This window comes from Desmodus rotundus, chromosome 9 (genome assembly GCF_022682495.2).
Source record: "Desmodus rotundus isolate HL8 chromosome 9, HLdesRot8A.1, whole genome shotgun sequence".
NCBI lineage: Eukaryota > Metazoa > Chordata > Mammalia > Chiroptera > Phyllostomidae > Desmodus > Desmodus rotundus.
In genome coordinates, this window is record NC_071395.1 from 61,997,001 (window position 1) to 62,024,739 (window position 27,739).

Genomic DNA, 27,739 nt, shown 5'->3' on the forward strand with positions numbered 1-27,739 from the left:
CCCCAGATGTCCTTGCAGACGAGATGGAGGTGAGATGAGATGGATGCAGGCTGCCAGGGATGTCAGGTGGCATCACAGCCGGGTGGACAGTCCTCCCTGATTAATGAGGTGGTGGAAACCTGGGGGGAGGTCTCCACTGGCATGCCTTCAGGCTTTGCCCTTAGCCGATCAGGGCAAGGAATGAGGCTCACATGGGTTGAGCAGCTACTACATGCCAGGTTCTGCATGAAGCTCTTGGGACTCGGTACTATTATCACCCATGAGGTGAATTCAGTACTATCTCATTCTGCAGATGGAGACCCTGAGGCCCGTGTGGGTAAGGCACTGTACCCAAAGTCACTCAGCGGGGAAGGGGCAGAGTTGGTCCTCGAATACAGGTTTGTACAAGTTCAAAGCCTGTGTCTGTAACCACTGGGCTAGGCTGCACCACTAATGCCTGTTGTGTTCCTCTCAGGCTGTGGGCCCGCGAGGTGGTGTGGCCATGCCTGTTTCAATTCTGTCTCTCTCACGGTCATTGGCACAGTGTTTTGCATGGAGTAGGAGCTCAATGAGTACTTTCAGACTGGACAATTGGGGTAGCGAGCTATGTGTAGAGCTCCTCGCTCTGCCTCTCCGCCTCTACCCCCCGGGAGCTGTGGGGGAGGAAGAGGAGGGAGTGAGGAGACTTGGAGATTCTGGGCTTCTAGACAAAGAGTGGGCTCAGAGGAGGCTGGGCTGATGGGCTGGCCATGCTGAGTCAGGTGCTGCTAGGGACGTGGATTCTGAGTGGGGCTTTGGGTACAGCATGGGAGCTCTTTCTGACCAAGCACCTAGGCAGGGAGCCTTTGGGAGGAACCATGTGAGAGAAGTTCATTCTCTTGGCTGCAAGAACCAGGGTCCTGTCTGGTGTGGGTGTCCCCCTGTAGCTCTAGAAAGATGTTAATCATAGTCTGGTACTCAGATTGATGGTGGGGTTGCTGGGCAAAAAAAAAAAAAAAAAAAGTAACAAAGGCCACAATGTTTCTTGAGCACCTACTATGTGTCAGGTATTGGGTATGCCATTTGTACTCTTAACCACAACCCCATTTTACAGATGAGAAAACTGAGGCCCAGAGAAGTTAAGGTCACAGAACAGAGCTGGGATCTGACTCCAGGTGGGTCTGTTTTCACTTCCACTGACCTCTTTCCTTTTGTGCTGTGCCAGTATCCACAGACCCCTTGTGGCTTCTCTGAAGGCACCCCAGCCTTGCTTTCAGACATCTAGATGTGGACCCTGGCAGTAGTGCACCTCCCTCCATCCCTCTGGGGCTATTCCTGGGAGCATTGAGGTTCTGGGCTGCACAGCCAGCTCTTCAGGACCACAGGTTTGCTGGGCCAGGGACTGGGGACACTTCCTCTGTGGACCTGCCTTCTAGGAAGGTGGAATGGACCTGACCACCACCACTGCTGAGGGGCCCTGGCTGGGGCTGAGCACTCTCCGGGCCCCCAGTGTGGCTGAGGCAGTTGGGGACAGTCAGGCCGCAGTGGACAGACCTGTGGTCTTATCTCAGTCCTGCAGAGCCCCGCCATGGGACTTTGGCCAAATTGCTGCTCCCTCTGAGCCTCGGTTTCTCTGAGCAATGTTTGGGGCTGGCCTCGTCCCCTCTGGGGTCCTTTTGGAGAGGTCTGGGAATGGGATGGGGCAGGGTGAGGAGGCTCTTTTTCAGGGGGCGGGGAGTAGTCACTACGGCCCTCACATGGGGATTCCTTGCCTGCACAGGCAGCCCTTGACCCCCAGCCAGCCTCGCGGGGGAAGCTGAGAGACTGCTGGGCAGCGGGGTGCGGGAGGGCTGGCATCACACAGCTGGGAGCTCTAGTCTCGGCAGCACTTATAAGTTGTATGACCTTGGCAGTGCTTCACTGTTTGGGCTTCAGTTGCCTCACCTGGGAAATGGGTGTATTGGTTCAAGTATTGGCCTCAGGATAATGCCAGGAATATTAAGTGAAACCCCACTTCAAGTCCAGAGCACAGGAAGTAGTCAGTATGTGGCCTCTGTGGTTTGTATGGCTGTGGGTGTTATTAGAGGTATTGTTTGGACTTTGGGCTAAAATTTTCAGTTCCTTTTGCTCCCAAGCCTATGGTAGGACCGTGCTTCCTGGACAGCTTGTGGCAGGTGGAGTCACGTGATGAGTGCTTGCCAATGAGATTTATGTCTCTCCCGGGCAGAGCATTTCTCTGCTCAGAGAGGCCAGAACTCTCTCCCTAGGTGGCCCAGGGTGTGACCATTCAGTGAGCGGAGGATCCCTGTCAACTCGCTGGGTATGTGGTATGAATGGGAAACAAACCTTTGTTGTTTTAAACCCTTGAGATTTGAGGGTTTTGTTACAGCTGCAAAGCCCATCCTGACTACCGGGCATTTTATCCAAGTGTGGCTCCTGTCAATAGTCCACACAGAGCAAGGAGCTGCAGAGGCGACCTGGCAAAAAAAACCGAACTTCACTGCTGACCTACTTCTAGAATTGTTCCACTCAGACTCGCGCCCTTTCATTCACCTTCTCACTAATTTGCGCACTTCATTCATTCATTCATTCATTCATTCAGCAGGTATCTCTTGAGTACCTGTTTCGGAGGCCCAAGGGAGCCCACAGGATGGTGGGGAGCTGGAGATTGTTCTGCAGAGTAGCAGGGCATGGCCCAGAACGGGGTAGGGCTGGCCTCCCTTGCGGGGCTCAGAGGTGGGGACACAGAAAGGGCACGGTGGGCGTCAGACTTGCAGAGCCTGGCAGAGGGAAGGAACGAGATTCAGGGCAGTGGGTCCTGCTGGAGCATAGGCCGAGAAGTGGCAGAGACCCGGGCAGTTGGGTCTGGCCAACAGAGACAGGGCCAGGTAATGGCCCGGCTAGAGGGAGACTTTGCCCTTTGCGTCAGTGCTCTGGGCTCAGCGATGAGGAAGAACTGTTGGTAAAAGGAAAGACAAGTGATTGGAGGGAGGGAGACCAGATTGAGGGCTGGGCTGAGGCACAGGTGCAGGAAGAGCTCAGGCCTGGGTGCTCAGTGGTTGTGGGCAGCCCCAGCAGCCTGGGGGAGTGGTGGGCTGGACAGGGACACCACATAGTGACCGGGGATGGTTTGGGAAATCAGTCTGGAGTCAGTGCCTGAGTGATGGCCAGGGGAGATGTCCAGAAGGTGGGTTGGCTAGTGGACTGAACATTGGAGGAAGATGAGAACCACCCTCCCACCCAAGAGCAAACCCTTAATTTTGGGGTGGGACCTAAGCTGGGAGAGGGTGGCACGTGTTTCTTCCTTGTACCTTCTCAGGAAAAAATAGAATCGAAACTTTTGCAAGGGGGACTTTTTTTTTTTTAAAGATTTCACCATTCAAAGGGAGGCTTTCCTGTCCTGAATAATGGTGTGTTTCACTCATTCCACACACATTTACTGGGCGGCTGCCGAATGCCAGGCCCTGTTCTAGGTGCACATCAGTGAGCGAAGCAGAGATCCCTGCCCTGGTGCAGCTGCTGTTCTGGTGGGAGACAGGGCTATACAGGGTGTTAGAAGGTGGTAAACACACAGAAGAAACACAGCAGGGAAGAGGCTCAGGAGTCGGGAGGTATTTGCAGTTTTAAATTGAGGAGTCAGCAAAGCCAAAGACCTGAGGGAGGTAGGCAAGCCATGTGGCTGTCTAGGGGCAGGGCACCACAGGCAGAGGGAGCATCCGGGCAAAGGCTCCGAGGCACAAACATGCTTCACAGGTTGCAGAAATGGTGAAGGGGCCAGTGTGACTGCAGTAGGGTGAGAGAGAGGGTTCATGAGAGGCCTTTAGGCCACGGCTAGGACTTAGCTTTTGTCCTGAGTTGGGTGGACGCCCCTTGAGGCCTGCCCTGAGTGGGTCCAGGGACTCACAGGCTCCTGAGGACTTGAGAGGCCAGACAGAGCATGGAGACCAGGAGAAGGTTCCAGGGTCCTCATGCACTGCAGCCTGACCCAGGCCTCCGAGGCTGCAGCCGTGTGGGTCAAGCAGACCCCATCCCCCCGAAGTGGAGGAGTAGGCACCCTGACCTCTCGGGCCTTGCCCCTGCCATCCCTCTGCTCCATCCCCTTTGCTGCCCACCTGCCTCCCCCTAGTGACCCCCTCATTCTGTGGGCCTTCTCCAGGTGTGTACGGCCCTGGAGGTGGCAGCAGGGTCAGGGGGGAGCTCCCCTTGATGAACTCTGGGAAGCTCAGTAAGCCTCTTGTTTCTCCAACAACACAAGTACCCCTCAGCCAAGACTGGATGAAGGAAGAACTGGCTTTCACATCCTACGGTCCGGTCTTCCCCCCTGGGCTGCTCTCAAGAGTAAGGCTGGGACCCCGGTGAGACCTCCCAGTGGACAACAGAAGGGTGAGATCTTAGTGCTCCTGGGGTCTCTCCCCCTCCTTTCACGGCTGCTGTGACCTCCCCAGACAGCTTGCCACTTATCACATTTGGCTAGGGACCCTTCGTGTCCCCGTGTCCCCACACCTCACTGGTGGCCATCGCTTATCCACACTCTCCTCTAACAACCAAGGGACTCTAGACAAGGTGAGGGGCACAGAGCAGTGGCCCCGTGTCTAGAGACCAGGTGCCTGCCCGGGCCGTGTGCCAGTTAACTGACTGGAGCCTGTTCTCTGCGCTCAGAAGCTTAAGCCTGCGTGGAAACACCCAAGACACCCCAGCTCTGAAAGTGCTGGGCTGTGGAGCTGGCCCTGTGCTGTCACCACTCCAGGTACAAAGGGGGCGCTCTATCTCAGAGTTCCCTGTGGGCTGCCACCAGAAGCAGAGTGGGCTGGCTGCCCTGTCTTCCTGGCAGGGAGCAAAAGGGGCTCCCGCTAGAAGAGGGGCCCCGAAGCCTGGGGCTTTACCGCACACTCCGGGAGCAGCCTGGAGCCTCGCTCTCGGGATAGTGACCGCGTGTGGAGAGCCCGGGCTGTCCTGGAGGAGGCACCTGGGTTTGAGCAGGAGAGAGGAGGGGCTGGGGGGCTGACTGGGGCTCTCAGAGTGCATGCCACCTCCGTGCTGTCTACAGGTGGTGTGTTAGGGATAGGCTCCTCTCGGTCTCTCCCACACGTTCAGAAACACCCCTCCCTGCCCCCAGGTGCCAACGGCCCTGACTTCCTACTCATCACCCACCCCTCCAGAGGCCCTGCCCACCTTCTGGCCTTCAGCTCTGGTTACCACTGTCCCATCGTACCTGTAAGCCAATCCTCCCTCGGCTGCCCCAACATGCAAGCCACTGTGGGGTGTTCCCGTCCCAGCCTGGAGCAGCTGCTGAGCACCCTCTGGCTGCCCCCAACGTCTCCTTCCTGCACAGCCCTGGATTTATTCCCCTACCCTACCCCCATGCCCTTCCAGGACCCTGGCCTCGCTGCAGCCTTGATCTGCCTCCACCAGACCAGCTACAGCCTCCAGGCCTGATCTGTGACCTGCTGGACCCTGACTGGGCTTCGTGAACTGAACCCTAGTAGTAGGTCCAAAGCAATATGTGTGAGGGCATGCACTTGGGGAAAGGGCCTGGAGCTTTGCTCCCAGTCTTAGGAGTCTATGCCCAGGGCATGTACATGTGTGGGTGCAGTTACCAGGGTGGGGAGCCAGAGAGAATGACAAAGCCCAGGGCAGGCAGTTCCAGAGCTGGTGTTTCAGGAGGAATTTCTCGTGTACACACACTCACTCCTGGATGCCAGCCTGCTGCGTTGGTACACACATACACACAGACACAGACAGGCAGGCACACCCGCACACCCTGCTGCTTGCCGCATGTCCACGGACACTCATACCCCCTTCTCGTGCCCTCCACTGCCGGTCGGCCCTTGGCCACACGGTCATATACACACTTGCTCCGGGGCTCTGAGGACACAAGAGCACATACAGACCCACACGCACAGGAGCTGGGCTGTTGCATACACCCATCAGTCAGCAGTGGTGGCACAGTGACAGTGACTCAGAAGCCAGCTCTTCACAGAAAAACAGCCACAGACTCCGGGGAGCAGTCCTGTGAACACACATGTGTGCTCACCCCCCACCCCCTGCAGCCAGAGGCGCCCTCCTCACTGCTGGTGTGGGGGTTTCCATTTTTCAGCAGGTCTCTACCCCTACCCCCAGAGCCGGGTCCGCGCGAGGCTCTCCTCCCATTCTGGACCCCTCTCTGCCTGGGAAAGGCCTGCACAGGCTGACCTCGGTGCAGGCCTTGGTGGCCCTGGGCTGGGGCTGGCAGCCAGCCTGGGCCCTGGGATTGGCATGAGGCGTCTGCCTGTGCTTTGGCCACTGCCCAGCTGCACCTGGCAGATGTGCCCTTGTCCCCTGTGCCTGCTGAGGGCTTGCCTTCTCCTCATTTCCGAGGTGGGGGATCTGAGACGAAGAAGTGGGCAGAGGTTTCCTCAAGGACATTAGGGCACACCTCCCCGCCCACCGCACCCCTGCCTCACTGGAGACTGACAGTCCCTTCAGAAGCTCATGCATCTTGCAGGTGGGGACCTTCAGTGTTATTTTCTCCAGAGGCCCAGAGAGGGCAAGGGCCTTGCCCAAGGTCACCCAGAAAGTCCATGGCACAGACTAACCAGACGCTAACTCCAGAGCTCTCCTGGTGGGGGCCCCAAGCGTGCCTGAGAGTGGGAGAGCAGGCAGGGGGAGGAGGCAGGGCCAGGTTGCATCCAGCCTCCCTCTCCCCTCCAGTTCCCTCCTCTCCCTCCATGGGTTTGTTTGGAGAGTGACTCACAGGAATGCAGCGAAATCCTGATGGATGGGAAGGTGCGGCCCTGGAAGCACCACAAAACCTCCCCAGGGTGGGGGGCAGGGCTGGGCTGTGCGGCCAGAGAGGCTGCTGATTTGGGAGGCCTGGGTGCAGGTGGGACTGAGGCCCCAGGAGAACACTGCCCGCCGTGGAGCCCCTCCTTCACCAGCGTGGGTGCACATGCACGCACACACACCCAGCTGCAGCAGCTCCTGCCAGGGCTCCAGCCCTCCCGCCTTCTGTCTGGGCCTGTGTCCCCACTGCAGGCCTTCTCCAGCTGTTCTTTCACTCTGCCTCTGCGCACGGGCGCACTTAGGTGATTAACAAGTGTGTGTGGGCACTGTGACTCAGTTGGACCCTTCTAGGTGCGTGTGTTATCCCTTAATTCCTCCTGGTTCTCAGGGTGGGTGCCGTTCATTCAGTTCTTCAACAAAGCTTCCCAAGGGCCTCCTTGGCCAGGGTGAGCTGGGGGCGGGGGCGGTCATACCCCTTTTCTCTCCTAGCTCACAAGATATGTCCAGGCCCCTGGACAGGCCCTGGGGAGCCTCTTAGAAGACAAGGATGAAGTTGAGAACAGGCACAGGGCACAGTGGCTGCAAGGGGTGACAGGGAGCTTGGTGAACCTGGGAAGGAAAGGCAGGTAGGAGGTGGGCTGGGGCAGGCAGGGAGCATCCACAGGGGAGGACTCCAACTGCTCCTGGAGGGAAGCCATCCCCCCGGGGGTTACATCTGGGTCATCTCTGAGGGGCAACAAAATGTTCCCCTCCTAGGACCGCACAGCCTTCTGCCTGTGAAGGGCCCACCTGGCAGAGGCAGCCCTCGACCCCAGAGCCAGGGTGCTGGTGCCCCCAGGCCCAGCCCTTCAGTGCCCACTGATGGTCGTCATGCGGGGTGTGCAGCCCTGGATGGCCGGAGCTGTGTTTTCAAGAGAAGCAGGAATTTGGACTTCTGTGTGACTTCTCCTGGTTCAGCTAATAGAGGCGCAGTGTGGTCTGAGCTGCGCACGTGCACAGGCGGGGCTGCCCGCTCACAGTGTCTGATCTGTGAGCGCTTGGGTTTGCACTGCTCCCTGGGTATTGTTTGTATTATTGGAAACAGCACAAATATTCACTGAGGTGTAACTCTGCGCTGGGTGTGAACAAGACATCAAGTGACGAAACTACCGTCTTAGTGGGGAGAAGTCAGGGGACAGGATCTGTCAGGTGGCAGTGTCATGGAGAAGAAAGTGGGCTGCAGAACTAGGGGGTGGGGAAAGCTGGGAAGAGGGCGAGGAGCTGCCCTGGAGCAGGCCTAGCTGGCTGTTTGAAGAGTCCCGCTTGGCTAGAGCAGAGGGAGCTTCAGTGAGAGTGGAAGGCTCTGAGGCCATAGGCAGCAGGGCTCAGAGTGCGCAGGGGATTGGAGGCCTCGGTTATGAGTTTGGTCTTAACTCATGTGTGAGGTGGGAGCCATGGAGTGTTCTGAGGGAGGGAAGGATGTGGCCCCACTTGGGCTTTGGCAGGCTCCCTGTGGCTAGCACAAGGGCTGAAGGGGGCAGGGGTGGGCACAGGGAGGCTGGGAAGTGGTGACTGCACTCACCGGGCCAGTAGTGGCAGCTGGCAGGGCCTGTGGTGTGGGGGGAGAGTGGGCGGGACTGCTCACGGGGAGGGGCTCCTCTTAGAGGGGAGGCAAAGGTTCTGAAATTAGGTGGTGGCGATAGTTGCACAACTGGGTGAATATACCAAAACCACTTGAAAAGGGTGACTTGTACCTCAATAAAAATATTTAGAGCCCACCAGGATTTCTAACCAAAATTGATGCGCACAGGGAAGAGGCAATAGCGACCGTCGCCAGGAGAGGAGTGGCCTGGATTCCTTTACTCCTTTGCACTTTCATATGTGATCCAACTTTAAGAACTGCATGTAGGTATTCCTCTCTAAAAAGTGGATGCTCCGTGACCCGGTGGGCAGGTGGGCAGGGAACTGATTTGGAGGGGCTGCGCAGTTGCTCCCATCCACCGCACTGGAGCTCTGGAGCTCTGTCTGCAGGGCGTTTGCAGGGCAGGGGCTCCTGCTCTGACCCCCAGCGCGGACCTTCTGCAGTTGCATCCCTGCTCACAAGGCCTTGGCCAGGCTGCAACCAGGGGTTCCATTGCCCCCCCAACCCCCGACAGTGTCTGAGCTGTCTGCCTGTTTCCACCCAAAGACCACCTCCTTCGGTTTGCACCCCTTGGGCCACCGGTCACTCACTGCCGCCCAAGGCAGCTCGCTCATTCCATTTCTGGGCAGCTGTGCCTGTCAACGAGCTCTTCCTTATATGGAGGTGAAATCTGTCTTCCTTTTGCTTCTACCCTCAGCTCCTGCTCTGAGCCCCAGTTCCTGGGTCTGCAGCAAGAGCGCCAGGCCCCTCCTTGCCCCAACCCTCACTTGGCCTCTGGGAGGTTGTAAAAGGGCTCAGGGGCTAATAGCCCAGAGCACACGTCCTCATTTGGCACTGGGGACAAAGTGTGGGGTGGGCCTTCACCCCAGCAACGCAACCAAGTGGGATTTCCAAATTAAACATCCAGACCAGCACCGTGAAGCTGGGGTTTCATACTTGCCCCAGAGGCGGAAACTCGGCTCCCTCCCTGGGCCGGGAGGGAACGAAGAGTCTCAGACTGACTAACACTTGTTGAGAGCTCACAATGTGGCAAACCCTGGCGACTTCCACCTACCAGTTCCCATCCGTCCTCAACGCCACCCCGACCCCGCTGCCCTCCTGTTCTCAAAGTGAAAACACTGAGACTCAAGTGTGATGGGAGGCAGCTGGGCATGGCTCTCGTCACAGTTTGGGAGTGGTGTGGGTTGTGCAAGAAAACTGACCAACCAGCAACCTCTCCCCACAGCAGGGACGGAAACCTGACTGGAAGGATACACTGACTGTGGTTGGTTGGACCTGGCTTTGGCCCGCCCAGTGAAGGGCCCTCATAGCTGCTCTCATAGATGCCTCTTCTGGTCTCAGACTGTGAGCTTTTTGCTAAGTTTAGGGAGAGAGACATTACACGGCTTAGAAGTTTGCTTTCCTGCCCATATCACACCCCCTCCGCCGCCTCCTCCCTGCGAGCTAAGCAGGAGCAGAAGCATTAGCCCTCTTCACAGCTGTGGCAACTGGACCCAGAGAGGGTGTGGAGCTTCCTGGGGACACACAGCCAGGATGCCACAGAGCTAGGCTTGCCTGGGGGGGCCGGCAGGGCAGCACCTTTCCTGGTTCAGGGTGTATGGGGAGGGAGGGAACCATGACCTCATCCCCCAGGTGGGTGGCTGAAGCCAGGAGTCTCCCTCCTTCCTCCACACCCATGCCGTCTGGGCTGCCCTGAGCTGGGCCCGGGGCCTAACAGGGAACAAGAACACCTCTGTGAGAAGTTCACAAGGCAGGGCAGGGGCTCAGGCTTGACCTGAAGCCACTCGGGCTCGTGCCTCTCTCCTCTGCTCTTTGAGCCACAGTTTCCACATCTCTAAAATGGGCAAAGGACACCCACCTCAGAGGACTGCTGGGAGGACCCATGGGGAATGCTTGGCAGAGTTAGCACTGTCTGTATGCCACCCCCACGACCCAGGGAACAGTCACCTGGGTTCCATTAGGGAATTTTGGGATGAAGCCAAACCAGAAGGAAAAGTACAATCACAAGAATCTCCCCCTCCTCCCTTCTTCCCCCCTTCCCCTCCCCGTGCCCCTCACTTTCTCCCCTCCCCTCCCCATACATACACTTAGTAAAAATCCACACAGCACAGTGAGTGTCCTTCCCACCCCAGCCCTCCTTTCCATCAGCAGTTCTCTTCTCGTCCTTCAGAGGTAGCCCCTGCAGACCCAGGCACCCCCACCTAGGGAAAGCTTCCTGTCATAATGGTCCCTGAGACTCAGGGACTTCCCTGTCCCCACCCCCACCCCCACCCCGAGGCTGAGCCTCCTTCTCTCTGATCCCAAGGATGGAGGCTCCCTGAGTAGGGAGGGAGCTGGCCAAACCTGCCCAGGTCCAGGCAGCAGCTGAGTGGTCAGGGGGACTTCAGGGGTCCTCACCAGTCTGGGGCTGAGGGGCTGGGGGCCAGGAGAAGCCCTACGCTAGCTGGCATCCATGGTACCACCAGGCTGAGGGAGGGCAAGGGCTGTGGGGCTCTGAGCTGAGCTGGGAAGGGGCTGGAGGGGTCCTTTGAGGAGTGGTTGAGCCACTGCAGACCCCCGGCATTCCCGGGAGCTCTGAGGCCCTTGACCTGGGGAGCCTGGGGTTAGGGAACACAGGAGGGGCGGAGGCAGGTGTGTGTGCGGGCACGTGTGCACACTCTTCTGCAGAGGGGCCTGTGCGTGTCCCTATGTGGGCATCTATGTCACATGTGACATGTCCCTCTTTACACCTCCTATGTGCATGTTAGCACACGTTATCATCTCGTGAGTGTGTGAACACACAGATGGTGTGTCAGGTAGTTCCCCTGGGGGAGTGTGTGTCTATGCCTGTCCTGGTAGCTTCTAGCTACTGTGTGACAAGAGCTTCCCTGTAAAACCAGGGGTTCGGCAGCAGCCCTGAGTTTGGAGGAGAAGGAGCAACACCAGCCCTTCCTTCTCATGGGGTTCCCTTCCTGGCAAGCAGAGGAGGCCACTGGGGCCAAGGGAGGGGCCTGAGGGTTCCCTAGCCTCTCAGAAGGAGAGGAAGAGGAGGAGGGATGTTATCATTCCCTTCTCAGGCGCCTGGGGACCCACTGGGCCTGGGTGGGAGGGGCTGTGTGGCCCTGTGAGAATGGGTGGGGGCAGGGCCAGACTGCACTCTGTGCTCGGCTTTGGTGGGCGTCTGCGTGCTGGCGCCTGTGTGTCTCAGGCCGAGTGTGTCTCTGCGTATGTGCCTGTGTGTGAGGGTCATGGGCTGGGCCTGTGTGTCTGATGGTGGCGCAGGTGCAGGTCTGTCTGACTCAAGCTGTGTCTGTGTGTGTGCCCGGCCTGCTCAGACTGGCCCAGGCATGGGGAAAGTGCTGGGGGCCTCAGGCTCTCCTTAGCCACCACACGGCCCTGAGGTCTCAGTGTGGACCATGTTCCGGGCTGATGGTGCTGCTTATTTCAGGGGTGGGGTGGCTCTTAGCCTCCCGCATGGTCCCTGGTGGCCTGGTGGAATGCGTCCACGGGATGGTCACACAGTGCTCCTCTGTCAGCATCAGGGTTCAGGCTCAGACTGGGTCTGGGGTCAGAGGTCAATCTGTAGCAGGGGCCAGATGTCCATAGTATGTGGCTAGAGACTATAGCTGGGGTCAGAAGTCCATTAATGGCAGAAGGCTGGGGTCAGAGGTCTGTCTATATTGGCACAGGGGACTGGATAAGCCTCAGCCACACCACTGTCCTCAGCTTCTTGGTAGCTTCCTGGCCAAGAGTGTGGGTTTGAGCCCTGGGCTGTACCTCATGAGGTAGGGGCACAGGTTGCATAGGCCCCTGTAGGCCCTGCTGGGCACCACACAGGCATGTGGCTCTGTGAGCAGCTTCTATGGCTATGAGAGGATCCTAGCCAGGCCAGATATGCCAGGCGTGGGTGACCTTGGTTGTAGCCCAGAACAAAGGGATGTCCTCTGGCCAGAGAATGCAGAACAGGGGCGGAGCCACCCCAAACCTGGAGGCTGTGGGCGGGGATCCCTGTGTGCCCCTCTCCTGGTGCCACCCCTTCAGGTCTTTCTGGAGCCCTCCCCTCTCCTCATCCATTTCTTCTTCCTCATTTGCTCATTTTCTCCTCAGTTCTCCCCTCATCTCTCATCCTCCTCCCTTCTCTCTCCCCATCTCTCTGTCTGCCTTCCTTTCCAGCTGCCCTCTTTTTTCCATTCATTCCAACCCCCTCCCTCCATCCCTTCCTGCAGCCACAGAACTCTGAGCCTAGGGCCTTGCCTCTTCCAAGCTCAGGGACACAAGTTCAGCATCTTCCAGGGCACTCAGATGCTGGAAAAGGCAGGTGAATGCCAGTGGGGGCAGGGTGGGGCCTGTAGGCTGCCCTGGCATGGGCGAGGGGGCCACAGGGATGAGGGGGAAGGTCACAGAGAGGTTGAGATTCCTCCTCTGCAGCCCCGCCAGGAGAAGAGGGTCCCTAGAGGGCGGCTCTGGCCTGTTGGATTTTGAAGTTGTATGACCTCATCTGGTGGTCTCCCACAGTCTAGGAAAGAAGGATGGACAGACTGACAGCAGAAAAAGCCATAGGCAGTAGAGACTGAAGGTTGTGCAGATCAAAGGCAGGCGGCAAAAGGGCTCGGCGGGCAGAGCCCAGCCCAGCCCAGCCCTTATGCGGCCAAGGGCCAGGCCCAGGCAGAGATGGCGATGTGCCCCAACCCTACCCAGGGCCAGAGCGGTGGATGCCCAGCAGCTTCTCTTGCCCAGACTTGGGCCAGAAACTAAATAGGTAGATTCCAGATTCTCCTCTGGCCTCTACTGCCATCCCCTGAGGTGCGGTTATGGGGGACAAGACACGCCAGCTGTTTGAAAATGTAAAAACTTAAGGGAACTTGGGTGTTCATAATCCTGATGCCCTACCACTGCCCCCAGCTAAAACATCAAGTTCTTTGCTTTCAAAGGAAAACATTTTCTTAAGTGTTTATGTCCCAGTCTCACGTGGTGGCCCAGCTCTCAGGAAGTGCCGGGCACTAGAGCGTGTTGGTGGGGGAGGAAGAGGAACAGGGTGGAATTGCTTAGTAACCATGCCAGTGCAGGAGGGCAGGGACTGTTGCTTTTGTTCACTGCTGTCTCCCTGGTGCCCCTGACAAGGCCTGGCACTCGGTGGGTGCTCTGCAAACACAGCCCAGGGGGCGACTTGCAAACCGGAGGTTTGTGCAGCCGCTTCACTCAGTTGGTCTGGGAGAACAGTAAGAGTCAGCAGGGAGAGAAGGCAGACAGGGCCCCTGGCCTCTGACCTGGCCCAATGTGTTCATAAAAAAGAGAAACTGAGGCTTGGAGCGGGAAAGTGACTGACAGGTCACCCAGTGATGACCCAGGCAGGACACTGTTCCTGGTACATCCAGGAGAAATGGGGCCTCTTCAGCTGCTGAGCTAACAGATTGGCCCCCGAGGGCATTCATCTGTCAGAGGGGGCGGGGTCAGTCCTTCCTGAGCAGGTGCCCTCCCAGCAGCCCTGGGAACCAGCCCCAGACCATTCACCGTGGAAGGACTGGCCAGTCACCGCAGCTCCATCCTTCCAGTTCCTCAGAGTAGAAGTGTCAGCTAAATCCGTTAGCCCTGCCTCCAAAATCCATCCAGAATCTAATGCTTTCTCTGTGGTCCCCACCCTGGCCAGGCCCTGTCACTGCCTGCTTGGACTTGTGCAGAGGTCACCTTGGTGGTCCCCCCCACCTCCGCTCCTGCGCTGGCGCCACCCCTGTTCTCTTTACAGCAGCCAGGGGGATACTGTGAGGACCTCAGGGAAGTCATGTCCCTACTGTGCTCAAAATCTCACTTCCTCATCACCTCTCTGCCCTTACCTCTTCCCACTCACCCACTGCTCTCTCTGTTCCCGCCACACCAGCCTCTGCCATTCCTTGAAAAGTCCCGCCCCGTTCCTGCCTCAGGGCCTTTGCACTTGCTGTTCCAGCAACCTGCACAGCTTCCCCCCAGGTAGCTGCCTGCCTCACCACTTTAGTCTTCCAAGTCTGTTCTCAAATGGTTTCAAGTGTGAGTTCCCTGAACCCCCAGTGTGAAAACAAAGCCCTCCCCCAGTTGCTGCCAGTCCCCTTCCCTGGCTTTTTTTTTTACAGCACTGCTCCACCTAAATGTAACATACTACATAATTTACTCATTCATTTGTTTGTTGTCAGTATCACAGCTAGAAAGACTGGAAACTTTGTCTCATTCCTAGCTCTGAATCCTCAACACTTAGAACAGTGCCTGGACCATAGTTGGTGCTCAATAAATATTTGTCCATTGAATGGATGAATATTTCTGCTAGGCTCCACTTGTGACCTTGGGCAGGTCAACTGTCTGGACCTCAGTGACCCAGTCTCTGAAATAGGAACGGTGACCGATCTGAGGGAGAAGGACTAGAAATCGCTGGCTGACTACTGCACAAACGTGTGGAGCAGACATTCTGCCTTTCTGGCCCCTCTGACCCCAGGGCTTCCTTCTTGCAAGTGAGGTGCCTGATGCCCTGTCCTCTCCTTGGAGAGCACAGAGCCCCAGGGCGAGGAGGGCCTACAGTGACCAGACCAGGCCTGAGCTTGAACACAATTCCTGAATCTCAGTGGCACCGGCTTGGTCTGGTGGGTGGAGTCCAGGCACCTCTTCTCTGCCTCCTGTGCCCACCTGGATGGCCACTGGGTAACCCCTGTCCCTGGTGGCCTATCAATGAGTCCAACATCTGGCAGCCCTGCTGACCCTTTGCCTGCCTTCCTGAAGCCCATGCCTGGGGTCCCCTCCCTGCTCCTGTTTATTATTTAACCCTGGAATAGCATTCGGACACATACTTTGCATGAAAGCAGCTACTCAGTTAGGCAAAAAAAGGGGCAACATGTCCAGACCCAGGCTGTCCCGAACACAGCCACGCCTCACCAGGAAACATCGGGCCTTTGAGACCTGTGAACACCCTGCTCGGCTCCATAGAATTTCCCTACCAGTCAAGCAAGGGGGGTGAATCCCCTCTCCCCACGTAGCCTGGACTAGGAATCCTGTGGCAGGTAGGTGGTGGAGTGAGACTGCTGGCCTGAGCAGGGATCTTGCCAGCCAGGCAGCATCCCCTGCTGGCAGTCCCCTGGGCACTTATGGAGCACCTGCTGTGTGCTGGGGTTGCCACCGTGGTCCCATGGAGCCCTGCCAGTAGAGTCTGAGAGAACAAGCAAGGGTTTCAGGGCCACACAGACCTAAGTTTGAATCTGGGCACCGCCTCTTTCTTCATTTGCTTTCTAAATGTGTATTGAGCACCTGCTCTGTACCAGGCAGAGGCGAGAAAAATCTCTCCGGAAACAGCCAGGGAGGGATCAGATTGTCCTGCTGGGTGTTCTCAACGAGCCCTTCCACAGCGCTGAGCCCGGGTCTCTCCTCTCAGATGCGGGCAGATCCTTGCTCGGGGGCCTCCTAATGACCCTCCAACGTAACACTTGTAGAAGGGCCCTGGTCAGGTAGGGGTTTATGTCCCCCTCTCGCAGGTGTGGATCTGGACACCCTGCCCCCCTGGACCGCCACCAGGAACAACAAACGCAGAGCCCTGAACAGATGCAGGGCTCTGCTCTCCTTCGGGATAAGCCGCCCACCACCGTCTCAATCCTTCAGACCCCTAGGATGTGTGCCCGGAATCCTGAATCTGTGAAGTGCACTCCCTGAGTGACCTCTCATGAATCACATGACCTGTCCTTGTCCAGATGTCCTCCATCCCCAGCCACCCCTATTGTTTCCTAAAGGGGCTGTTGTTTCAAAGAAGAGATAGCCCTGGGCTGGGTCATGTTCCCAGGAGGAGGGCTAGGTCGGCCTCATTCGTTCATTCACTTATATTACTCACTGAGCGTGTGCTAGGAGCCATTGCAGGTATGGAGGGCATACCAGTGAGCAAACAGACAAAAACAAATACAAAACACACAAATAAGTAAATTAAGTGGTATGTTAGAAGCTAGGGAAGGCATTCCAGGCAGAGGGAGCAGCAAGTACAAAGGCCCTGAAATGAGAGTGTGCCTATAAATTCACGGGACAGTGGCATGGGGGGCTCAGGAATGAGGTCAGAGTGGTGGCTGATTTTGTGGGGTCTCCTCAACAACTGTAGGGACTTTTTTCTTCTTCTGGTCACCCTGAAACCAGGGAGGGGATGGGAGCATGTCCCCGCCCTCCCCAGGGGAAGGTGGCAAACACTGCCACCCTAAAAGTCCCACCTGCCAGCCTTGACCTTGTGGGTGTCCGCACAGAGGAGGTGGCTGAGTCAAGTTGTGAGAGGGACAGCCTGGGGCTTTAGGGCAGGCAGCACCGGGACGGGCTATGGATCGGTTTATGGCTTGGTGGCCCCCAGCAGGGACTTGGGCCTTTTTTGTCTAATGGTGCACACAGAGTGGGCCTCTCCTGGCTCACCCGGCAGGTTTAGGACTAAGGGCCCCTGGTCCCCTAAAAGTTCAGACTAAGCAGCCTGCCTCTTAAAGTCAGGAAGCCCAGGGTAGAGTTGGGCTGCCCAGGGCCTGCTGGCTGGGAGTAGGTGCTTGCAGTCAGTCACCCCCTTTGTTGCTGCTGCATCCTTACCAGGCAAGCCAGGGGTCAGTCAGCCCAGAGGGCCATTTTGGGTCCATTTCTGGGAGAGGGGGCTGCTCTTTGTCTCTGGGCAGCCACGCTCAGGAGTCTGGATGCTCCAGGCCTAGCAGTAAGATATTGATTCCTTGGCAGAGGGAACAGCACGTGCAAGGAGACAGTGAGGCTCTGGGCATTGGGATTGATCAGGGCTGAGCTGGAGCTCAGGATTCTGTTTTGTTTCCCCGTGGACACTCTTTGGGATTGACTCTTCAGGCCCCTGGAGCACTAGTGCCACCAGCCCCTGCGTAACCCTCAGCCAAGAACCTGGAGGCACAGCAACCCTTTCATAAAACCCCTTTCTGCTTCCTCTCCCCCTGCCCAGAGGGTTCTGGACTGAGGGAGACACTCAGACGGTGGGGTGGAGAGGTGCTCCCGGTAGCCACCGTCCTGCAGCTGCCTGAGAGCCAAGGGCCTCAGTGAGGCCCGGGCAGGGGTGGGAGGAAGCGCTCCCCCGCCCCCCATGTATGGAGCCGTTAGTACGGTGGGGTGGGGCATTGGGAAATGAGGAGAAGGCTTTGGCAGATCACTGAACTGCAAAACTTGCGCTCCTCCACTCTTCCCAGAACAGAGAGGAGTCTGAAAAGGGAAGTGGAGGTGAGGGTGGAGGAGAGTGAGAGAGTCAGGTCTGACAAGTCTGTGTGGTCCGTAGCTCAATAATCAATAATGATGATCGATAATAGAGTAGACCCACGACAGGTTGGACACGTGTCTGGGGAGAAGGGTGGGTGGATGAATGAATGAATGGCTGCATGGGCGGTGAGCCCTAGCAGCCCTAGCAAGGCTCTGGCCAGGCCAGCGCTCAGTCACAGCCCCTGGATACTGCGCCCTACTTCACGTTCAGAACCCCACTACCGCGCCTGCCTGGGGCGCAGAATTCCATGCCCCTGGGGCTCTGGAGCTCTTGTGCGGGGGGCAGCTCTAGGACTGGGGCAAGGAGGGGCCCACGCCAGCGGTGCCCGGGCTCCACGTGCCAGCCTTTAGCGCGCCAGGCTGGGCCACACCTCAGCGGTGGGGCACCTGGAGGTGCGGGCCACCTTGAAGTCCCCGGCCTGCTCTTCTTTGTCTCGGCCTAGTCCTCCGCTGCCTGCGACCGGGACCTGCCTCTTCGGGCAACCTTCGTCACTCCCTTCTGGGCTGCTGCTAGATCTCCCGAGTGTCAGTTCAGCTGCCCCCAGCCCTTAGGCTAATTCCCCGGTCCAGCAGGGTTTTCTAAAACCAGTGCCTCTAGGACCGTGGGGCTTACAAGTGCCAGGATCTCCAAGCTGCGTCTCCGGTGCGGAGAGAGGGGGCGCAAGGATGAAGTCTCCCTCCTTCTCCACCTTCGCTCTCCTGTCCCTCCTCCGCCACTACTCGTCGCTTTACGCCCTGACCCCATCGCAGCCTGTTTGCGTCTTAAGCAGCTCTTTCTGAGGTGGTGGGATCTCTGACGCCACTCGGACCCCTTCCTCCCCACCTCGCCTGCCAGGCCTCAGACCCGCACGCAGAGCGCAGCCCCACGCAGCATTGCCTGCAGACATACACCACAGCCTCTCGCCAAACCACAGTCCTGCACAGGCGCACTGCCCTTTCCATGCACAGCCCCATGGCCCCAGCAACCGCAATCCCAATCGCAAACAAGCCCACACGCACACACAACACCCCTCAGACACACTCAGGCCCACGCAGACACAATCCCACACACACAAACCTCACACAGACACAGCCCCGCACAGGCGCAGTCCCACCCACGCAGTCACACCCTCCCCCATAAACAATCACATAAAAACATGACCCACGCAGGCACCGCATCACTCGGTCCCTCCGAGACCCAGAGACACATTCACAGCTTGCAGCCATTCACAGCTCGCAGCCAGACCCCTACACCCCGTGACATTCACACGTAGGACAGACCAGAAATATACAGCCTCATTGATACACACGGACCTAAACGCGCAGCCAAGAGCTCACCCACCAGCTCGTAAGTCACTGGAAAAATATTAAAGCGTTCACTCCCTTCCCTTTAATCTCTGACAAGCTCGCGTGCGCGCGCTCACTGAGACACTCACCCCCACCCCCAGACCCTAACCGAGCCTCCTAGCCCAGGGCCCAGAGCCCCCACCCCATGAGCTTTGGGAGCGTCTTCCCGGCGGCAAATGCCCCCCCCCTTCCTCTTCTGCCCCCTCCTTCTCCCCTCCCTCTCGTCTGAGGCTCGGGCTGCACGCCGCCAAGCCCCCTCGTCGCGCGCCCCTCCCCGCGTGAACGCGCGCGCCCCCCTCGCCTGCATCGCGCCTTCCGAGTGGATGCGGCCACAGGGCGGTCTCTAATTACCTCCTGTCCCCCGGCGACCCGTGAATAATGGCTACTGAGGGCGCTCGCAGGGGCTGCTGAGAAGGAAGCGCGGGGCGAGAGAGGCGCGGCGCGCGCGGGAGCGCGAGAGAGAAAGGAGCGAGCCCGTGAGCGGTGGCGGAGAGAAAGGAATCGGGAATCGTGCGAGCGCTCACATTTTTTTTCTCCCAAGGATCTCATCTGGCCGCTGCGTTCTGGAAGAAGCGAGGGGGAGAGCCGGCGCTTGAGGAGGAGAAAGACTGCCTGGGGAAAGAAAGACGGCAAGACGCGCAGCGCCGGCGCTCGGGAGACCCAGGAGGAGCCCGCAGGTATTGTTGGCGGCAGAGCTTTGTGTCTTTGGGGAGCCGTTCCGGGGTTCGAGGGCTCCCGGATGCCCCCGCCGCGGCGGCACTCAGACCTGCTACAACCTGGGGCGGCGGGCGGTGGGGGGTGGGGGGTCCCTGCCGGCTCCCATCCCGCGCACGCCGCTATCTTGGCCGCAGTTACAGATTTGCCTGTTTGGGGGTTTTCCATGCCGGTTGAGGGAATTGGCCTCGGGAGAAGGAATTTCTTTCCTTTTTAAATTTTTAATTTTTTTTTTTTTTTAATTTTGGCTGTAGTTTGGTTGTGCTGGGGATGGGGATTCCCTTCTCTTTCCTCCACGGTCTCGGCGACAGTGGTACTGGCGGAACGCAGTACCGAGATGGAGGGGCTGGTGGCCGCGGATGGGGAGGTGAGGGGCGCCGAAGGAAAGAGTTTTGTTCAAGTTCGCAACCTGCGACCTGGAATAGGTCAGGCCGGCCTGTCCTGCTTTCGGCAACCGGTGGGAAACTTCCCGAGAGCGCAGCCTCCCGGGGAACTTGGCGCCCCTGCCGCCTCCGGGTGCTTCCTCTGGCCTCCAGCACGGCCCCGCCGCCAGCGCTTAAGGTCGTGCTCTCCTACCTCCGCCTTCCTCCCACCCCCAGTGGCTTCCGGATCTGTGCGGAGCTGGAGCAGCAGCTTCAAACACTCCCCCTGGAGACCCCTCTCCACTCCTCGAGCTAGCGCCTGATGGATCTGGTGCCCGAATGGCCAGGCTGACAATGAAATCTTGCATTTCTGCTGTCGGGTTGGGGGTTGGTGGGAGCTTGATCTCTCCCGGGGCTACTGACCCTGTGCTGGAGGAGGGGGAGGAGCTTGTTTGGGTTAGAGACCTAGAAGTGGATGGCGCCTTGAGGGTTGGGGGCGGGGGCAAGGTGAGAGGCCGGGGGAGGCCAGAGGCCTGGGTTTTCCGCCGGGGTGGTGGCCTGGAAGCCCCTCTTGGGCTTGGTGATTGGCTGGTGACATCAGGATCATTGGAGGGCCCCGAAACCTCAGCCTCCTCCCTCCACCTCGGCCTCCTCCCCTCACGTCCAATGCGGGCTTCAGAGGTGATCCCACGGGTTGGTGTGCGTGTGACGAAGTGTTTGTCTCTTGCGATCCCCACCAGATGCCGCTCTGGTGACCCGGTGATTCGGACACCTCGTCCCCTTGAGGGCTGGGCGAGGAGAGTGGTGGGAACTTCTGTTTCCACTGGGGCGGTGGGAAGGGAGTGCTAGCCAAGGGAAATTTGGGGAGTCTCAACCCTGAGAGGGGCTCAACTCAAACTGGGGGCTGCCAGGCCAGCGGTTGCTTGGCACTCACGACTCCCAGATCCTTCTGCCCTGTGCGGGGTGTGGAAGGGGTGAAGGGCTAGCTGGAAGGGGTGAAGGGCTAGGAGTGGAGGCAAAGAAGAGCCTGCCTTTATTGGATCTCCAGGCGAATTGGAAGGGCTAGCCAGGGACCCTAAGCTGGACACCCAGGCAGGTGAAGGAACCTCTCCCTCCTTAAAGAGACAGTTCCTGGGGGAGTGGGGAGGCACCTTGGGGGGCGGTGGCCAACGGTTTCAGGCCTTTCTGTGGCTTGGTCCAGGAGCAGAGAGAGTTGGCCCTCCCTAGATGTCTGTCTGCCGCACACAGCAGGAACGCGGAGTTGGGCCCCTTGACTTGCTGACAGTGAGGGGAGCTAGTAGATTCCCTGGCCGGTGCTCCTGTCGCAGCAGCTGCAGCGGGGCAGGGCTTGACTGGGTGGTGCCTGGTTCAGGGACCTCAGGGGAGACTGGAATTAGAGCTCGAGAGACGGTGCTGTAGTCAGTGGCCTGTGGCCCTGAAGCTTTGAAAAGGGGTTAGTTGCCAGGGTCAGGGACACAGGAACTAGAAGCAGAATCGCCAGGGGGACTGGTCCCCCCAACACCCCACCTGGCCTGCACTTGCCCCATTTACCACCTCCATCCTCACCACCCACAGCTGGAGGCTTGGTGGTGAAGGGTGAGTTCCCTAAGGCCAGACTGTGGGACCCTGAGTGCTGAGGGCAGGCCCCATCCCCAGAATTGATTTCTCCTCACTCACTGAAGAAAGGGCCCATCGTGGCACAAGCTCCTAGCTGGGCAGTCATCTGAGGGGCTATCTTCCCTCTTTCCCACCCACCCCGCAATTCCGTTTCCTGCGAGGAGCAGGGGGAGGGGCTGCGGGGGAGAGGCATTCCCTGAGGATCTTAGAGCCCTGAGGCCAGGCACTCGAGGAGCCCTCCCCTCGGCTGGACAAACGCCGGGGTGAATGAATCAGTGATGAATGAAGGAATACATGAATGAAAGAGGAAGGTTTCTCAATCGGAGACATTTAGTTATTTTTTTAAAAAGACCTTTGTGATGTAAGCATTTTAAAATACAGTTCATAGAAAATGTGAAAAATAAAAAGAAACAAAGAAGGGTACTGACAGTGAGCTTTGACCACGGTACTATTTTGATGTCATCCTTTGCAGTCTTTGTGGACTTGGTGGTTGGTTTGTTTTTTAGAGGCTTTGTCGTCATTCTCTGTATTCAGATGTATATCCTGCTTTCTCCTTTGGCAACGCGCTAACGGGAACCTTTTCCTGTTTTGTAACCAGCTCTCCGTAAACACCGTGTCTTCAGGCTCTTTCAATCTGGTGGATGGATGTACCATCGTTTACTTAACATTCCCCGTTTTGTGCAGCTTTCTGGGTGCTCCTGATGAATGAGGTAGTGGATATATTTTATGTAGAAAGCTTTTTTTGATGTTTAAGACGACTTCCTGAAAATGATTCTGCTGATGCGAAAGGCTCCAACATGCCTGCAGTAGGAGAAATGGGCTTCTCATTTTTCCCAGAGAAGGGCACGTTATTCTCTTTTCTTCCAGCACAATCTAGAACCTTCTACCAGAACCAAAAAGAGCCACGGCAGTGAATCACCTGCCTGACCCCTCCTCCTTTGCCAGAGGAGGAGACTGTGCCCAGAGGCAGGAAGCGAGTCCCAAGGTCACGCAGCTGTTGCTGGGCGCTGCAGCAGCCTGTGATGGGTCACAGATCTGCCACTCTGGTTCCTGCATCCTGGGAGAGTCCCTAGGGCCCCCTTAGCCTGACCTTGCCCACCTCACAGATGGGAGCACTGAGACACCGAGAGAGCAGAAGCACCCAGCATGCCCACCCCCTGCAGAGACAGACAGGCTCCTGAGCCCTTCTGTGTTGTGCCCACTGGTCATGCCCACAGCGTCTGGGTCACCGGTGTTGCCAGCCTGCCACTTGTCAGGCATTCAGCCCCTGTTGCCCGCCCTCTCCCCACTCACCCTTTCTCTTTGCCATCCCATTTTCCAGACAAAAAAGCCAAGAATCCAAAGTAGGTGCATTGAGGGGGTGGGGCTGCAGAAGTCAGAGGGGCCAGCTGGCTATGCCCTTTCCTGCCCCTTCCCCCCAGCTTACTTGTGGGAGACCAAACTCTGGGTCTGTTCAGGAGCTGGGAGCAGTGGTTGGCACAGTCGCCCTCTTTGGGGGAGTGGGGGTGTCTTCAACTCTCCTCTGATCTCAGATTGACCCCAGGAGCGCCGCCCCCACCCTCCACCCTGGGGAGGAAGCATAATCGAGGAAGAGAGGAGAAAAGAAAGGAAGGGGAGATGAGAGAAAAAGGAAGGGATTAGAAAAGAGGGAAAGGGAAAACCTGTATGATTTTATGAACCAGTGTCACCCCAAAGAATTATTTACAAAAAGGAAAGAAAAGGAAAGAGGGAGGGGCCCTGGCTGGTGTGGCTCAGTGCATTGAGCGCGGGCTGCAAACCAGAGGGTCGCCAGCTCAGTTCCCAGTCAGGGCACATGCCTGGGTGCAGGCCAGGCCCCCAGTGGGGGATGCACGAGAGGCATCCACACATTGACGTTTCTCTCCTCCTCTTTCTCCTACTCTCTAAAAATAAATAAATGATTTTTTTTAAGTAGCTGTCTTAAAAAAAAAAAGAAAGAAAAGGGAGGAGGTCAGAAAGGAAAAAAATAGGGAAAGGAAAGGACCTATTTAAAATGAAGACAGAGAGAGAATCCCGCCCCCTCAGCCTCACTGGGCATCCAAGGGAGAAGCTGGGGACACCATTCCCAGTGTGGTGTTGGGGACAGCCAGGGCTGGACAGCCAGGAAAGGCTGGACACCCTAGGATGCTGCCAGGGCTGGCTGGAACAGCTGTTCGCCAGGGGGGTTCTGGGGCTCAAAAGGATCCAGACCAGGTGCCACCCAGGTGACGGAGGCAAGATGTTGGTGGCTTCTGTGTTCATGGGTTCCCCAGTCGGACAGGGGGCAGGACACCTCAACTTCCGGGGCTGGGGCCAGGGTGTTTCTGGAGGTGAGGTAACTGTAGCTCTGACTTCCCAGTGCAGGAAAGGGACCTTTTGTTTGTCTCCCTGCCAGCAGGTCCACAGGCCAGGGAGGCTTGGAGTGCCCCGCCCCCCACCCTGTGAGTGTGAGTGTCTCTGTGCCGGGACCTGTGCCCGTGGGCGCTCCACCTCCGTGGGTGCCTGTGTGTCTGTGTCTATGTAAGATACTGTTCGTGTGTTCTTGGGAGCTGGGGTGCCTGCCGGCCTGGGCATGTGTGTGCCCACATTTGTGTGCCTTGGATTCTGTTTGCATGTTTCTTAAGGGGTCTGTGTGCCTTCCAGCTTTGGCACATGTGCATGCGAATCTGTGTGTGTCCCTGTCTGTGAGTCTCTGATGCCATTTGTGCATTTCTGGACAGCGTGCCCCCACGCTTGGGCACATTTTATGTGTGACTGTGTGAACACACTCTTATCTCCTAGTGGCCCCAGGAGGGATCTAGGCAGCAAGCATTCGTGCTGCTTGCAAGGTTGCGGCAGAGTGGGTGAAAGGGTGGGGGGCAGCCTTCCACTTGGAAGGGTGTATGGAGGAAGGCAAAGGAAAATCTGAAAAGACCATCTTCCCTCTGGTCTCCAAGGAGATTAGCCTGTGAAATGATCTGCACATTAATTAAAAACGATTCTGTCCTGATTGAGCCATTCCTGCTCACATCCCCTAGTGAAGGAAAGGCTGAGGCTGAGAGCAGAGGATGTAAAATGGGGCAGGGTCCAACTGCGGGGCACAGCCAACCGAGCCTCAGCCCACAGAGGGGAGCTCACCGTGGGGGGACTGAGTGGCTGGGGGTTGGGGGATGTGAGGAGGTTGATTGGAACACTCCTTTGAATTTTAAAGACAGTCACTCCTGTAGGTGGTGCTCTCTGAGGTTCCAGGAGCTGGGTGGTCGCCACCAGGCCCCGTGGATCCCCACTCATGCCTGGCACTGAGCCTGATGGTTTATACTGAGCCTGCGAGTCAGCATTTGTGGTACTGTTTTCACAGACAAGTGACGTGCTTGAGGTCACAGCATCAGAAGTAAAGGGCACCGGGCTGGACCCAGTCCTCTGACCCCAAGGCCCAGACCCCCTTTCTAGCTCCCAGCACTCCCCAGAGTCACAGTGAGGGGCCCTCCCTCTGCATGACCCCTGGGAAGCTGAGGCCTTACCGTCCCTGGCACCCTGGGGGGTTCCTTTTGGAGGGCCATGTTGCACGGCGGGTAGGGCCAGAGTGTCCATTCTGTGGGGAGCCTCAGGACTCGCCAGCTGGGGCAGCTCTGATCTGACTCATGTCACCTTTGCCAGCCTGGGTTGGGCCTTCCCCCACTCCCTCCCACTGTTCCCCAATGTGGCTAATGATTCTGCAGCAGACCCACCACAGGTGCCCCACAGGGCCTGCCAGCCAGCACACTCCTGGGTATACGTCCTCAAGATCTTTCTGGAAGAAGTCTGGGCCTACTCATGTGCTGCCTTGCCTGGTCATCTCAGCTGCAGTTGGCCCCGGAAGGACCACAGTTAGAAAAAAAGAGTCAAGCCCAGGCTGCTGTGGCTCAGTGGATTGAGCGCTGGCCTGCGAACCACAGGGTACCCAGTTCAATTCCCAGTTGGGGCACCTGCCTGGGTTGCAGGCCAGGTTCCCAGTACGGGGTGCAGGAGAAGCAACCATACGTTGAGTTGATGTTTTTATCCCTCCCTCCCTCCTTTTCCCTCCCTCTAGAAATAAATAAATAAACTAAATAAAAATGGGAAAAAGAAGTCATAATAATAATAAACCAAGTGGCCCTCAGTCTGTGCCCAGGAATCCAGTGTTGTGGTTCGTGAGAGTGTAGGTGTTGGGTGAGCAGGTTCACCTTGGCGTTTGGGAGACCCGGCTTTAGGTCAGCCACATCCAGAAGCACTCGAGAGCTCTAGCCACGAGCAAGAGTTTTTTCACTTCCTTGCACCTCAGTTTCCTCTTTGTGCAGTAGGGGATTGTAGCTTTTTCCTGATAGGACTATCAGGAAGGTAAGGGAAACCAGGTCAAGTTCGTTCAAGTGCATGGCAGCATCCGGGCACACAGAGGGGCTCATGAAGTATTGTCTGTGCACCTGTCCATTCAGGGCACCTGTGTGTGGCCACAACAGGGGCTTGCAGGCTTCTGTGGAGAGAGACCCAATGTTACTGCTTTTCTGCTCTCTAGGAGACAGGCTGGGGATGAGGGGACCGTCATCTCAGTAGGAGCCCCCTGGGGTCTAAGAAGTTCATTGGACCTCACCCTCCCCCCTGAAGCTGCATTATCACAGGTAGAATGGGCAAAGGGAGGGGATGTTTCTCCTGGACCAGACCCCACATTCTTAGGGGAAACTTGACCAAGGGTAGGGTTCTAGGTCCAGAAATAACGTTGTGAAGAATTAGAAGGGGCAGATGGGAGCAGAAAAGTGAGCCTCCACACACTCCCAAGGGCAGAACTGGGAGCCAGACTGGCAGTTGGCTGGCTCCACAAAAAGCCATTTGCACTAAAGCAGACGGAGAGACCCTGCCTACCCCAGGCCACCCCTGCATGGTGCCACCTCCCAGGAGTACCTGCAGCTGTGTGGTATGTGCCTTTCTGCAGAGTCTCCCCTTCTTGCCTTTCCCAGGGCCTGAGAAGCCTCCTGTCATCACTGCCAGGGGCCAAAGCAGCAGTTTCTTCCTAAAATGCGAACGTGTGCCCTGGGGGAGTGATCAGGAGGTAGACTGGTGTTCGCCTAGGGACACCAGCCTCCAGGGCCTGTGGGACCAGCAGGGCCTGCTAATGAGAGTGGGGATGGGGTGGGGAGTGCCTGGCTCTCCTGAGGGGTGGCAGCTCCGCTCTGCCAGGGTGGCATAGAGGGTGTCCATCATCCACCTTCTCAGAACCTGGGTTGAGATGTTTTCATGACATCTGGGTTGTGTATGTTGTAATCTAATCCAGCAACCCACCTGTGGCCAGCTTTGCACCCTGGCCTCTAGTTCCCAGTCTCCCTGGGTCACTAAAACTGCCCAAGAATCTCCATCTGCAGGCCCTGAGAACTGTGCGTGATGCCAGCCTCTTGCACAGCCCACACCCACCCAGCTCTTAGAGGTGAGGGGGTGGGAGCAGAGGGCCCACACAGGGGTGCCAGGACCCTGTTTGCATGGGTCACCAAGGCTTGGCCCAGTCCTCCTCCTGCATGACTGTGAAGTCCCCACAGCTGTTCCCATTGATGGGGTCAGCAGGGAGGGGAGTGGGGCACCTGGTTTACAGGTCGAGTTTCACTTCCTTCACTCTCTTGTCCAGCATCCAGCACACAGCCTCATGGGTCTGACCCAGAGGAGGCACATCCAGGCCCTGCTCAGGGGAGTCAGTGCAGGCCTCCCAAAGAAAGGAACCAGGACCTCAGACCTGGGAGGGGACACATTTCACGGCAGGAGGCAGCGTTACACAGCATGCAGGGAGACCTGGAGGAGGGAAAGGCCCAGGAGAGTTCCAGAAGTTTAGGTGGTTGGCGGGAACAGGGGAGGAGGCAGAAGTGGAGGCTGAGGCAACCGGGGGCCTTGACTGCAGTGACGGGACTGACCGTACAGGCCAGGCCGGACAAGAAGAGGGGCTCCCGGTGCAAGGGCCACGCCTAGAGGGCAAAGCAAGGAGGGACAGGAAGGCCTGGAGGGGCTGCGCGACCTGCTGCTGCCAGTTCTCCTTTCAGAGCCTCAGTTTCCTCCCTCAGAATTCCCGATTTCTCCGATTTCAGGGAAATTTAGAGTTCCTGACCTGAGATCTCCTGAGTGCTCGGATTCTAACTGGCTGGGCCCACATGACCAGCGCTTCCTCTTTGCGTCCTTCCCTTGTGGACTGCCA

General features: G+C 57.6%; 1 protein-coding gene across 6 annotated transcripts in view; it reads left to right on the forward strand.

The window, feature by feature from the left end:
• The window catches only part of RAI1 (retinoic acid induced 1), a 108,435-nt gene that overhangs the window by 17,901 nt on the left and 62,795 nt on the right, over positions 1 to 27,739 (forward strand). For 3 of the 6 annotated variants that reach the window (XM_053910823.1, XM_071219275.1, XM_053910820.2), the window contains exon 2: positions 19,425 to 19,560. The gene's annotated coding sequence lies outside the window, so the exon portion shown is untranslated. Of the gene's footprint in view, positions 1 to 292; positions 378 to 1,072; positions 1,134 to 18,264; positions 18,885 to 19,424; positions 19,561 to 27,739 lie in introns of those variants that run through there. The other 3 variants (XM_053910821.2, XM_053910822.2, XM_071219276.1) reach the window with 3 other exon arrangements.